Here is a 15,154-nt window from a genome sequence, read left to right on the forward strand (position 1 = left end):
CTCAAAAGTTGAAGTAACACTTAAACAAGCTGAACTTTTTGTAGTAGAAAATTTGATCACTAACATGGTCTCAAGAGTATAGATTATTAAATCATTCAACCAATTAAAGAAAATCAATAACTTCTTGATTTACCTCTAAGTTCCCTAAACACTCACATCCCATAATACTACCATTATTCAAGCTACTAAGGATACTCTGTTTATTGCTTTTCGAGGAAGACACTTAAACAGCTGTGCATAATATGGAAAAAGATCCCTTTCTAGTCAGGTGGGAGTTATTTGTATTTCTATCTCAATGTATGATTAAATATGATTAAAGATATTGTGTTGTAATAAGGTAACCTTGAAAAGTCACCTTGGGGGAAACTATAGCTGATGGATTCATTAGTTTAAATGTAGGAAATGGATGCAGCTGGTAAGCTGAATCCAATGAGTGAAAAATGGTAACAGTGGTCACTTCAGCGGATGGAAGGCTTTGTGACAAATTCTGCATTTGTAGCCAAGCACAGGGGTGAGGAGAGTGGTTGTGTGCAGCAGCTTCAGTAGGAAAACTAAGAAAATATTAATAGCAGAGTCAGAAGCCTAGAGAAGGACCTATGTGAGGGACTGAAGCGAATAACAGTTTAAGAACAAGCCCAAGAATCAAGGCTCTCCTGGGCCCAAAGAGGGCAGCGGCCATGGATGAGCTGAGTATGCACTCATAGCACAGCAAACATTTATGGAGTGCTTATACTATGCACGGTACCTTGTCCAGGCATTTTACATCAGCTTGTTTAATTCTTAAAATAACTCTCAGATTTAGGTATTACTGGTTGTCATCCCTTTGTTCCAAGTGAGAAAACTGAGGTTTGCAGAAGATATGAAGAACTTTCCCAAGGTCACAGAGCTAATAATAGGCATGTGCATAGCTGATTCAAATTCAGGTAGGTTTATTTCAGGACCTTTCTTTTTACTACTCTGCAGTAGGACTTCATTGATTCAAAGGGATAAAATGGCAGCACTAACTTTACTATATAGAAGTTCTAGAAATAAATCCTGTAAAGGAACATAGCACAATAAGGCAGGAACAACATAATTTTGTGTGCCTTGGAATCATCTATTTTGCACATCAAGGTGTCAAAAGAGAGGCAGCTGTGATGTACTAAGAAAGTTGGGCTTGTGCACTGTTCAGCTTACCCAGCATAGTGCCTGGTGTCAGCATGTTCTCATTTAGACACTTTTATATACGACTCTGGGAAGTGGGTGTTATGATCTTTATAACTGGAAAGTGGCAGAGCCAGACCCCAAGAGATCTCAAGACTGACTAGAGGGCCTTAGGGAACAACGACAGAAGGGCATATCTTGAGACCTGGCTACAGTAGCCTGAGTAAAGAAAGAGGTAATGTGAAGCCCACGTGTGAGACCCCGAAAGGAAGTCACTCTTCTCCTTCAAGAGCAAGGGATCAAGGCATGATTAGGAAGGTGATCAGCAGATTCAGACTTCAGGTTGTTGCCAACTTCTAGATCGTTTGAGCACTCTTCTTTTTTCAGGCTGTACTCACTCCCTAGGTAGTTTCCTCTTGTTCCATGATTCAATGCTATCTCTATACTGATATCTACAAGATTTATATATCTAGCCATATTCTTTCCCTTGCCTGCATAATGTCAACTTATATAAAACATATAATACGAAATGCCTAACAAGCATCTCAAAAATTTCCTCATCTAAAACTGGACTCCTGATTCTAATGTCCCCTACCCCAAACCTATACCTCACTAGGTCTTCCCACTTTTGGTCACTAGTGCAACGTCCATTCAATTGCTCATTTCATAAACCTAGGCAGCTTCATCAGTTCTTTTCATGTACCTCTCCTCCTCCCATTCAGTCTGTTAGTAAGTTCTGTGAGATATGTCTTCAAAATACCATGTATCAGTGGTTGCCAAAATTGTCTGCATGTTGAAATCACCTGGGGAGCCTTAAAAATTGATACCTGTGTCCCACTCTCAGTGACTGTGATTTTATTGTTCTGGGGTATGGCTTGGGTTTTGGAAAATTTACAAAATCTCCACCCTAGTTGATTGTAATGTGCAGATAAGTTTGGTAACCATTGACGTATATCTCAAATCATTATACCATGTACCTCTTCATCTCTACTGCTTGAATAATTGCAGTACCTTCTAACTGATTGCTCAGTTTTTTCACTCTTTCCACCCACCATCCATTTTCTACATGGTTGCTAGAGTGAATTCTTAAAATAGGTCATAGTAAGTCACCTCTCAGTTTAAAACATCCTACGGATTTTTGTTGCAGTAAATTTTAAACCCTTTATTAAGCCTTCAAGGTGCTATAGGATTTGGTTCCTTTGTTCCCCTCTGACTGCAGCTTTTGCACCTGCTTTCATTCTTGCTCTATTATATCCACAGTAGCCTTCTTTTTGGGTTCTCTAACATGCCAATCTTATTCCCATTTCAGAGCTTTTGCATTTTTCTTCCTTCCATCTGAAGCCTCTTCTCCCAAGTTTTTGCATTGCTAACTTCCTTGTCATTTAGATATCTGCCTGACTGTAATTTCCTCAGAAAAGCCTTACATAAAACAGTATCCTCCATTCCCATCATTTACTCTCATATTTTCCTCTTCATTTTCTTTATAGCGCTGCGTTAACACATTTGTTCTGTCTCTCTATGGGTGCTGTGTGTGTGTGTGGTGTGTGCGTGTGTGTGTGCTAGATCTACATCCCACTACTAAATCAGAAGCTTGATGAAAGCATGGCCTTTGTTTTTTTTCTTTTTTGTTTATTTCTGTGTTGTCAGTATTTAGTACAGTTCCTGCCTTGTAGTGGTTTCTTATTAATATGTGTTGACTGACTATCTGAAGGACTGAATATATTATTCAGAAAGATGGCTCTGTCCTGGAGCTTATATCATTCAAGATTTGTGATTCAGACAATCGTGCTAGGACATGGTGCTTATGTCCATCAGTAGAAGGGCAAGTTAAGACCCCACATCTGATTTCTATGTTTTCTTTCTCGTGAGGAATGTCCTTAAATCTTTTATGGGACTCATGTGTGGGAACTGGTTAGGGAATAGATGAATAGAAAATTATAGGATGTATTAGACAGAATAGTCAGTTTTTGCTGAGGTAACAAATAGCACCAACATTTCTAGTGGCTTAACACAATGAAAAAGTTCATTTCTGACTCACATGAAGTATGCTGTGGGTCTGGGCAACTCTACAGGAAGCTCTCCTCCTTCATATTGACAGCTCACCATTCCAGACTACTTTGCTTTTGAGACAGCTGCCTATCAACATGGCCACAAGAGAGAAGTTAGACAATTGCACACCAATTCTTAAGTACTTTTGTTTACACTGACTGGCCAAAACAAGTCATGAGATACTCCCAGAGGAGAGAAAAATTATAAATCTTGGTGAGTGAGTAGGCATGTCCACCACAGCAGGTACAGGTCAGGGTGGGGCAAAGAAAAGAAACAAGGAGGAAGCATTTGTAATGTATGAGCCTGGTGAAGTGCTGCAGTCTCTACTTCTGGTCAACGCTAGGAATGTAGTGGTGACACTGCATTTCTGAAACCAGATAAAAATAACAGAAACAAGAAGCTCTAGTAGAAATCGGGTTTGACAGCAGTCATTCCACATACCTGTCCATTATTTTTCACATTCCTTAGATTTCAGGCATTAAGATCGTAAATGCTCAATCCTTTAAAGAGCAAGTTAGCTTTGTGAAGGGAAGATATTTTAGTTAGCTTTGTGAAGGGAAGATATTTGCGGCCTCTTGACTTATAAATCCATTTTTCTACTCATTGGGTAACTGTACCAAGCTTTCCCCAAAAAGTATACTATGTATAGCAGAAAAACAAACCAAATAGACTCTAATCAGACTTCTCAGAAAAGTCCCAGAACTTAGTGGCCTCAAAATTGAATTATTACAATGTTTGTGATCAGGGTCTCCCTTGATCCAGCAGTTGATAATTCAGGATGCAGTTGAACCATAACCTAATTGGCATGCCATATAAAGGTTGTTATATCTGTGTTTGAAGACTAAACTTACTGTCATCTTGATCCAGGTGCAGTTCAACTCAATAACTTTGATCTTTCAACTCACTTAATTTTATAGACTAGTTTCTTCCTTGGTCCTACTTAAATATTGAAATAAACAAAGGACCCTTGGCTGCCAATATTACCTGGAAACCTTAGGATGTACTTTAATCAAAGTAAATGGCTTTGGAATCACGATTCTCAAACAGAAGTCTACATTTTCTGAGCATTCTTATGGCTCAGGGCAAAATTTTTCTGTCGCTTAGGTCCGCATAATTATTACAATATCAGAAAATGTTCACTTGGTGACTTACTTTAAAGTTACTTGAAAGATATAGGCAAATGAAAAGAGAAGAAAACGATGACAGCGATGGTTTCAAGATGATAAACTACTGTTTGGGTAGCATTAGCTTTGGCAGCCACAGGAATGTCATTTAGTGAATTAATTCACCTATTCAGTGCTGCCTTGAAAAGGAGCACAGTTTCCAGTATCCATTCTTCACCCCAGGAACATATTCCTTACCCAGCAAGATGAGCTGCCCTGAGACAACCAACATCTTTTTGTATCTATAAAAGACTAGGTTGAACTATGATGTTGAGAATATTCTGTTCTACTTCAATATCTACCTGGATGTTTCAAAGACATAATGAACACTGAAGGATGCTTCTCATGTATATCCTACATATTTCCTATTGCAGTAAGCTGTGTCTCATTCATCCAAGTATCCCTTGTGCCTAATGCTTTGTTTCATATATGTTTATGGAATGAATGAATGAATATAGATTTTGATGATATCAAAACTCCATGATATTATAACTCTTTATTCTGGAAATATTAACGGTGTTATTATAGTCATTTGCAGACTGGTAGAACAAGATGATCTAAAATTAGTTTCCTGGCTTTTTTCTCAGTGGCTTCCTAACCCTTAAGTGCTTTTACATGCAATTGTTTGTGTGGATCTGTAAATGCAGAGTATGCATACATTCCTGTATTTGTTTTATAGCTTCCTACTCAAGAGATAAACTGTATTTTCTCTGTAAGATACAGAAAATTTTCATACTGGTGCTGTGTAGTGCCAAACACAGCAAGCATAGGTGCACCATGTATTTTTTTTTCCCTGCTGAATGGTATATTTTGAAATGTGTTTAAAAAGAAATACATCCATAAATATGCATAAGTGTAAACTTTCTAAAGTCTAGTTTTTGTGTCTATGTTTGTTTCTTTGTAATTTATGTGTGTGTATCATAATGTGCAATTGAATTAAAAATAAATAGTTGAGGAAATAAGAGAAATAAGAAAATAAGAGCAGTTGGGGGGAAAAAACATAACACTATCAAAGAGGCTGGAGCACAAACATATGTCATGAGGTACTACTAACTTGCTCCAAGCTCTTTAATAGGCAATCTATAAAGTGGAATTCAATCCTCCTACACTTTATAAGATAAAACTAGGTGCTCAGGAGTGGCCTAGCTATTCCTGGCCCTGAAGCCTGAAAGAAACTTGTCACATAGGTCCTCAAAGAGAAGACATTGTGCAATCCAGTTGATAATACCTTCAACAACATCCTCATAGATGATACAATGAGCTTCACAAGTCTGCTTCTGATAACGCCCCTCCTTTTAGGCTGGTGACATTGAACTTAATGTTAAAGCAATCCAACAGAGGACCAATTTGATGAGGTCTTAGGGAAAAAACTTTCTGACATCTAGCTTAATCTCAAGATAGATTTTTAGAGTCAGAGGCATGAGTGGACACCAGGACACTTCCATAAATTGTTTCTTCCAATTAAGCTTTGGGTAACTATTGGCTGACACTGAGTTCAAGGTGATACTGTTATTCATAAGAGGAATGACCTTGGGAGCCATGGACTCCTGAGATCTCGGGAAATGTCGTAAAGATAGAGATGAATCAGACTCAGGGATTCTAGAAAACTTGCTGTTGGATGTCCTCCAGGATCAAATATAACATGTGACTCAAATATAGCTCTATTTATGTAAAAAAAATTCAGTGTAGAAAAGAACAGTCAATATAGTATCCACTGAAAAACTTTTAAACTTCTTTTTTTTTGTTGTTTAGGAACATACACAAATCATAAGTAGATGCACTGAAAATTAGAGGGGATTAATTAGAAAAATGAAGATCTAAAAAACCAGAATTTGGTAACTTACTTTTACTGATTCTGAGATCAAGATTACTTAGCTAAAACATGAATTCAGAGTCAGTAGATTCATAATAGAAGCCCAAAGATTTATAGTTGATGAAATAATCTAATCTCTGAAGCCATAACCCAGAAGAAAATTGTGTTCTAAATGGGTAACATTCATTTTATTTTTTATTTTATTTTATTTCTTAGAGAAAAGATCTCACTGCATTGCCCAGCCTGCTGTGGTGTGATTATGGTTCATTGTAACCTCACACTCCTGGGCTCAAGCGATCCTCCCACAAAGTGCTAAAATTACAGCCGAGACCCAGCAATGTGTAGCATTTAGAATATACTTTCAGAGCAGTTTATGTGCTTAACTAATAGAAGAATCCTGGGACATATACAAGGATTGGATGACTACATAAGCAATTCAGCGTCTATAGCATGCCCACTGAATGCGTTGTGATTGGGGGAATCACAAAGAGCAGACGAGTGGGGTCCGTGACAATGGAAAGAGCATCAGTGTCATTTATACCGGCCTTGCTAAATCTACACAAAGCTCTTCATAGTACTTAGGATTTTAAAAATCTGTCAGATGGCACCACAGCAGGCTAATGTGGTGGCATGTTCTGAAGGCATTAATTTGCTTTTTTTCTCTTGCTAAATAGTGGAAAAAAGTGAATTTTAGTAATTAATAGGCACTTACCCTTCTTTCGTCATATTGTCAGCTTCAGTTGGTTTCTGTCTTGCCATTAACATGTCTAATGCATATGTCAAGCGGAAGCCTGACATGCTAGTGGCAAACAGAATATTATGTAAAGGCGGCAATGTGTTAAAACAATTGAGCGAGCAAGCACTAAAGTTTGCTGCTCAGGCCATATGTTGTAGTGTTTAATTTCCCGTAGTGGAGAAACATGGTTGTCAGAGAAAAAGATGATGAATACATTTACTTTGGGCAACTTATTACAATGAAGAATGACTTTCCAGAGGAAGGGAACAGAAGAATTAGGCTTGCATCGGGAGCATATGGGAGGCATTCAGACATAGGCAGGATAGCCAGGACTGTGTGTGCTTTCAAATGAAAGACATTTAATCAATGCATGTGGCTGGTGTTGACATATGGAAGTGAGAAATGGGTTTTGATTTGGAAGACAGGAAGAAGGTTAACGGTAGTACAGGTGGTTACAGAATGATTGATACTTTGAGTAACTAACAGAGAACGAAAATGTGACTTTTTTAGTTGGGCAACAGACTCCAGAGAACAATGTAATTTAGAAAAATACAGAATGTGAAATGATCCAGGGCAGGTCACCTGGCTACAAGAAGAGCTGACAGACAGAACAAGCTGATGATCCTGTGGTGTGAGCCAATGGTGGTAAAAGCCGACATGCTGGGTAAGAAGCAGAGGCCAAGAGCTCTAATGGGACAAATCAGAAAGTGCTGAGGCTGTGGGAGAACATTTATCCACACCCCACGGGAGATGATGGCTAACAATTTTCCCAGGCTTAACTTGGTACAACTTTGATTTGCTCACCTAGAGCAGACTTTGAGCATCCGAATTTCTAAATAAAGTTGGGGAAAACATCTGCTGATATCAAGATCCTATGGAGGGGACCTGATAGACAAATAAACATTGTTTGTATGTTTTCCTCCCTACAACAATGATTTCTAGGTAAGCCTATGCACTCACTTTCTTTTCTTTAGTTCCAAAAATGCATAGGAGAGGTTTCTTCAATTACCTTTATCCAAGTGGTATTTAATCCCATCTTTCAGGGGTCAAAGGTTGGCTCATGTACTTGGTAAAGCAACCTATGATTTAATATTTCAATCCTGCATTCTCCACTTGTTTTTAGTTACTTGGTTAGTGGGGATGGCCTTGGGGAGACAATGTTTCAGGAGAGGTGATTTTGATCACTAATGATTATTACAAAGAATATATAATGACCAGATCCTACTCAAAATACCATAAATACCTACAGTTAGGACTTGCTGTGTTCGCTAAGACATGATACTAAATTGGTGCCTCATAATGCTTCATTTAAAGTGGATTAGAGTAATGGGTTTAACAGTAAAAGGCAGCGTGGTGGTGTTTTATAAACTGAAAGCACTTGCCAGACACTTGAAATGTTGATTTAGCTAACAAAATCTTTTTTTTTTTAACTCAAACTTCTCATGGGTCAAAGAAGTTAGAAGTCTCCCTTCAGATGTTTCAAGTATGAGACTTTAAAATAAATACTGAACCCAAGCAACTCTTTTCACACTAGTCTTTAACTGGTGTGAGGAGGTGTGAGGAGGTGAGCTGAGAGAACAGGGAGGGACTATTAAAAACGGAATATGGAGATTTTGAAGTCCTTGTATTTGCCTGCAAGTCGAAGAGTAGCCCATCTGATTCCATATTTTGTTTATGCTCTGTTAGTCCTTACATTTTTCTGAAAATTTAGTTTTAGACAAGGAGAGTCTATGAGTTGCAGATGGTATTGATTAAATTCTATGAGTCCAAATTGATCTAACATAAATTACCCTTGAAACCAAAGCATAAGAATGAGTGATTAAGGGAAACGCCAGAAATGAGGATAATTAAGTTAAACTACCAATTCTCTTACAATTGTGAACAAACAGTGCCTCAGTTTCCTGTATCAGAAAATGAATTTAACACTTCCCCTTCTCATCAAGTACTGTGAGGCTCAATTACTCCCTAAAATCTACTTGGAAATCTTCACACAAAAGGCGCTATGGATGTGAAATGAAATGTTAGCATTCAGTATCAGATAGTTCTCACTCTCTTTATTCCTTTTCAAGGATCTCCTCCTCTACTTTCCACAATATGCCTCTTGCCCTGACACCCTGGGTCCCTTAAACAATTCTCTAATGTCTAAAAACTGCACTTGCAGGTAAAGTGACAATAGACCTGGAGCTGCCATCACACCCCCTGAAAAATGGTTTAAATCATTTTTTTTTTTCTGAACACAGATGCACTCTTGGGAGTGTGATAGATGGTACAGAAACTAGCAGGGCAAAACAATCACTGTTAGAGTTACTGAAATCTGTATGACCTAAAAATAGGCAATATGAGCTTCATAAATGGCAGAGGTGGGATCATTGTAATTGTTGAAGGTGCACAGGCTCTATGCACATCTGATTTGAGGGAGGAAAAATAAAGTGAGCCCAGTCCTTGTAGGGTCTGAGTACAGTGGGTTAAGCAGGGAGTGGTTAAGTGGAAAATTATCGGAGAGGAATAAGTGACCAGTATGTGAGATCTGACTTTCTGTTTTTGAAGAAAATATAGAAATATGGATTTTTATGTGAACTCCCTCAAATGTTAAATGTTGTTGACAATTTTTTAAAAATAAGATTGTTTGTCAAACAGAACATGTATGCAGGCCATGTGGGATCTCTGGATCATCAGTTTGCTACCTTTGATTTGAAAAATGTCTCAAGGCACAATAATGTACTTTTCAGATAGAGGCTCAGGACTGCACGGGCTCCTTTCTGGAGCAAAAGATCTCTTTTTCATTGATTGTAGCTGAAATCCTCCCCATGTGTAGAATTGTCCTTAAGCCAGTTCAATAACAGTAATTCCTGGAGACCAACCACACGCCAGGCACTGTCGGGAATATAGAATGTGAATGACACAGGCCCCATCCTCAAACTGCTCACAGACTAGGAGGCAAGATTAGACAAATTCACTAATGCCCTCAACATAAGGAGGAATGGAATAAGTGCCAAGACAGCAGCACAGACCAAGTGCCCTGGGGCTCCAAGGAGGGAGTGAGCACAGACAGCCGTGGGTTTCAGGGAAGAAAACTTCAGGGAGGGAACGCCTGAAATGAGCTGTGAGGGTAGATGGGGTTTTGGCAGATGGAGATGCTGGAAGAGGATATTTCTAGCAACTGCATGAGCAAGGACATGAATGCGGGAGAGGCTGGGGCTTGGGGAGTATGCACAGGCTAGTTCGGCTGAAGTGTAAGATGTGTGTGGGAGATTAGTGGAGATAAAGCCTGGGCAAAACAGTGGGCTCCATATTGTGGAGGGTCTTGAATGCTCTGGTGGGGTCTATGCACCTGAGTGTAAATAATGAGGGGGAAATGAAGGAGGTTGAACTGGATAGACTTGTACCTTGTCAATTTCTATTTGCCTGAGTCCATCTACCTAAAGACACTGACGACTTTCAGTTCTCTGGCATAACTAACTGCTGTTAAGTCTCTGGCTACTATAAGCCCAGGTGGGCTGTATATTAGGAGTTCTTTCCCTCCAGTGAGTGAGATCTAGAATTAGGTTTACTTTTGTAAATCTGGAATTCATGATGCCTAGGGCTTGTGCCCAGTCCACAAGATGGCATTTTCTCCCATGTTACTGATGTACACTCAAGAACTAGAATTCAGCCTTGAACCCAACTAAGCCGGCCTAGAGCTCTAACCAAACCTTCTTCATGCTTGCTGACTTAATGATAGAGTGTGAGAGGAATGCACTGTGCTCTGTCTGATCTCAGAAACTAGCTGGAAAACCTTTCCAATCTGTGTGGACTATCCCTCAAAAAGCAGGACCTTCACCATCTGATTGGAATACTTAAGGCTGACAGATTTCCACTACCGTGACATTCTCACTCGTGGATACTGCAGTTTGGGTGGCTGACTACTCTCTTTGGAGCCACATTCCTTACTTTCACATATTGTCCTCATCTTGCAGGATTTATAAATTGATATTAATTTAAATAAAATTAAATTAAAAATACAATTCTTCCATTGCACTAGCCACATTTGAGGTGCTCAATAGCCACAAGTGGTTAGCAGCTGCCTTATTGGACAACACAACTATAGGACATTTCTATCATTGCAGAAACTTTCTGCAATGATAGAGATAGAAATAATACTCTGCTTTGTTTATTAACTGAATGTACTCACTCTTGAAACATGACAACGTGGCTATAGATGCACATGCATTCATGCACAAACCCACGCTGAGCTGATATAGCTTTACTGTCAGCTTTCATCTGCCTGAAATGGGGTAGCAGAATAGAGGAAGAAAGAAATACTATTTGAGGGACTGCCATGCACACCAAGGAACAGATATTTGACTGGAAAAATTCATCAGAATGGAATGTAAACTAATAAAACTAAGGGAAAAAAGCAGAAAGGAAAGGAAAGTAGTGATACACTTTATAATTCTAGAGCATTAATAAAAATACATCAATATGAATCACAGGAAATTATTACAACCCCTGGATAAGTATAAACAAGGGCCATATTTGAAATAGAGTTTCAAATTATAAGGTATTATACACAATAAAAGATATTGTGAAACTCTGCAAAGAGGTGCCATTGAGAGAAACCAAAAATGCCTCCAGCCTGTACACATCTTGTTTGCTCATAAAAATCAAGGATATTGAACTTTTGAACTCTACACCAATGGAAATTTAACATGCTCACGCTTAAGATGGTGTCATAAGAGAGTGAAACTTGTTAATATGGGTCCTAGAGTACCTGCATGCTGTTTGGAGACCCCAGACTCCAGAAGAGACCCTGGACTAGCAAGTAGACTCTGTGAAGCAAAGATCTAGTTGGTCGTGTGCTCCAAGTATCCCTAGAGTTTAGTACAGCACCTATTATACAGAACACTGTAAATAAATGTTTGTTAAATGAATGAAGAAAAGGACAGATGAGTAAAGTAAGACTCTGAGTGGCCCCATGTTAATTTGGAGCCTTCACTTTTATCCTAAGATAAACTTGTTAGCCTCCTTAGAGTCAAGCATGGGACTCAATTATTTATTCTTTGATTAAAAATATATACAATTTTTGAAAAGATTATATATTTAAATGATTCTAAATATGCATATAGACATAAAGTGAGATATCTTAGATTCCTGTACCCTATACCCCCAGTTCCGATGCCCATCTCTTACTAGTAACCACTGTATTTAGTTTCTTATAAATTCTTCCAGTTTTTTAAATGGGTATAAGAATAAATATAAATTCATGTTCTTCTTTTCCCTCTTTTTATGTAAAAGGTAGCTTACTTGACATATTGTTCTGCATTTTGCCTTTTTTCTTTCTTTCTTTCTTTTTTTTTTTTTTTGAGACAAAGTTTTGCTCTGTCGCCCAAGCTGGAGTGCAGTGATGTGATCTTGGCTCACTGAAACCTCTGCCTCCTGGGTTCAAGTGATTCTCCTGCCTCAGTCTCCCGAGTAGCTGGGATTACAGGCACCTGCCATTATGCCCCGCTATTTTTTTTTTTTTTTTGTATTTTTAGTAGAGACGGGGTTTCGCTATGTTGGCCAGGCTGGTCTTGAACTCCTGACCTCGTGATCCACCCCCCCCTCGGCCTCCCACAGTGCTGGGATTACAGGCGTGGGCCACCACGCTCAGCCCGCATTTTGCCTTTTTTCATTCAACATCTCTTGAGTATCTTTCCTCATTGCTATGGAGGCAGCTCACTCTTTTATTTTTTTAACTTTTGTAGTATTCTGTTGTATCAATGTATCACAATTTACGTAAACTGTTTATTTTAGCAATGTACTGGATTGAACAATGTAGGTTATTTCAAATTTTTGGTCTTGCAAACAATACTGATGTAAATACCTTAAACATATGTCCTTTCATTCATTTGCAAGTACATATGTAACATAAATTTCCAAAAGTAAAATTGCTGGGGTGAAAGATGTATGCATTTGTAATTTTGATGGATTTTGCTAAATTGCTCTCCATATGGGGTTATGCTAACATATACTCTCACAAGCAATGTACGAGAGAGCGTTTCTTACAGCCTCGTCAATGGAGTGTATTATCAGACTTTTGGATTTTTGCCAACCTGATAGGAGAAAAATGGTATCTCAATATAGTTCTAATTTGCATACATTTTATTATGAGTGAAGTCGAGCATCTTTCCAAATGTTTAAGAGCCATTTGTATTTCATTTTGTGTGAACTATATGTTTATATCTTTTGCCTAGTTTTTCCTATTAGCTTGCTAGGCTCTCAATTTTGTACTTGTAGAAACATTTATTTATTTTTATTATTTTTGTAGAGGCAGGGTCTTGCCATGTTTCCCAGCCTGGTATTGAACTCCTGGCCTCAAGCAGTCCTCCTGCCTTAACCTTCCAAAGTGCTGGGATTACAAATGTGAGCCACTGTACCTGGCTGAAAGTTTTTATCTATAAATAGACATTAGCCATTTGTTTATACATGATTTGCAAATTTTTTTTTTTAGTTTGTTGGGTTTTCTATCTTTTGCTTTTGCTTATGAGTGTGTGTGTGTGTGTGTGTGTTTGTCATATAGAAGTTTTAATTTTTATGTATTTGGGTTTATCAACATTTCCCTTCATGGCTTCTAAATTTTGAATCAATTTTTAAAAATATTTCCATTCCAAGGATTAAAATTTTACCATGTTTGTTTAGTAATTTTATGGTTTTATTTATACCATCTAAATTTTTGATCCATTTAGAATTTATCGTTGTATAGGATGGGAGGTAAAGATCCAACTTTATTTTTTCCAGATGCCTACCCTTCTGTCTCAACACCATTTATCAGATAGGCCATTGTTTCCCCTCAGGTTTGAGGTGCCATAATGTACACCAAATTTAGGAATGGTGATTGTTGAATTGAGCAGATATTGACAAACATCCTACTTGAACATTTTACTTGCCTGTCGTGAAAACTGCTGGGGCTGCTTTGATAGGACAGGGAAGAACTTCTGGGTCTTCTAGCTTTGCTACATATCTCCAGTAGGCCCTCTTCTGGCTCCAAAAACTATGGACAAGAAAGGCAAAGTTCCTTTCATATGAACTTATGAGGGTTTAAGGTCTCTGTAGTCAATGCTTCTTGCACTCCAGATTATGGCAGGAGTACAGGCTGTACATTCTTAAAGAGATTACAGGAGCAGGCATTCTAGATTCATGTGCTATGATTTAAATGTGTTCCCCAAAGTTCATGTAATCTCCAATAAAAAGTGATTAGCTCATGAGGGTAGAGCCCTCATGAATGGATTAATGCTGTTATTTCAAGAGAGGGTTCATTATTGCAGGATTGGGTTCCTTATGAAAGGGCAAGTTCAGCCTCTTTTTCTCTCTCTCTCACCCAGGATGACATAAATAACTACTCCCGACATTTGGTCCTTTCATCATTTTTGATCACGTCATTATGAAATTTGCCCTAGCAATGAGCAAGTCTTAGCTTTCACATTAGAAGAGCTCATACTACATTTGAAAATGATGCCTTCTGCTATGTTATGATGCAGCAAGAAGACCCTTACCAGATGCAGCTCCTTGATCTTGGACTTCCCAGCCTCCAGAAGCAAGAACCAAATAATTTTCTGTTAATTATAAATTACCTAGTCTCTGGTGTTCTGTGATGGCAGCACAATAAAATGGACTAAGACAAATAGAAATAGAAAATTGTCTTTGATGGTAAACTGCTTTGCCCAAGTGTTTTCTTTATCTGAAAAAGGAGGAAACTGAAGTAGGTGCACTCTAAGATCCCTGTAAGTGCTGACATTCCATGAATGGTAAGCAGAACAGTCTGATATGAACATTTCAGCCTCACGTCAAGAGGGCTGGATTGTATTCCACACTCAGTTACTGGCTCCACTGCATAAATCGTGCCCTCCAATGAGGTCAGCACCAGGGCTCTGTGTGTAAATCTGAGAAGCAGACTGACCACTTGTGAAATGGCTAGAGAATGGGAGCACAGATATAGAAAGATTTATGATGTAGCAGGAGATTTGCAAGACTATGAGGGAATGAGAGAAGGCAAGTATGCACTCTCATTGTAATTTCTAAGCCTGTAATCATCTATCTGCAAACTTTTGAACCTGTCCTATTGCCCTCCTAGGGCTTATACACTTTGACATTTTCAAATATAGTATGAACTCTTCTAATGTGAAAGCAAAGACTCTTGCTCATTGCCAGGGCAAATATCAAGATAACATGACCAAAGACAGTGAAAGGACAAAATGTTGGGAGTAGTTATTTACATCATCCTGGATAAAG

This window comes from Pan paniscus, chromosome 13 (genome assembly GCF_029289425.2).
Source record: "Pan paniscus chromosome 13, NHGRI_mPanPan1-v2.0_pri, whole genome shotgun sequence".
Lineage (NCBI taxonomy): Eukaryota > Metazoa > Chordata > Mammalia > Primates > Hominidae > Pan > Pan paniscus.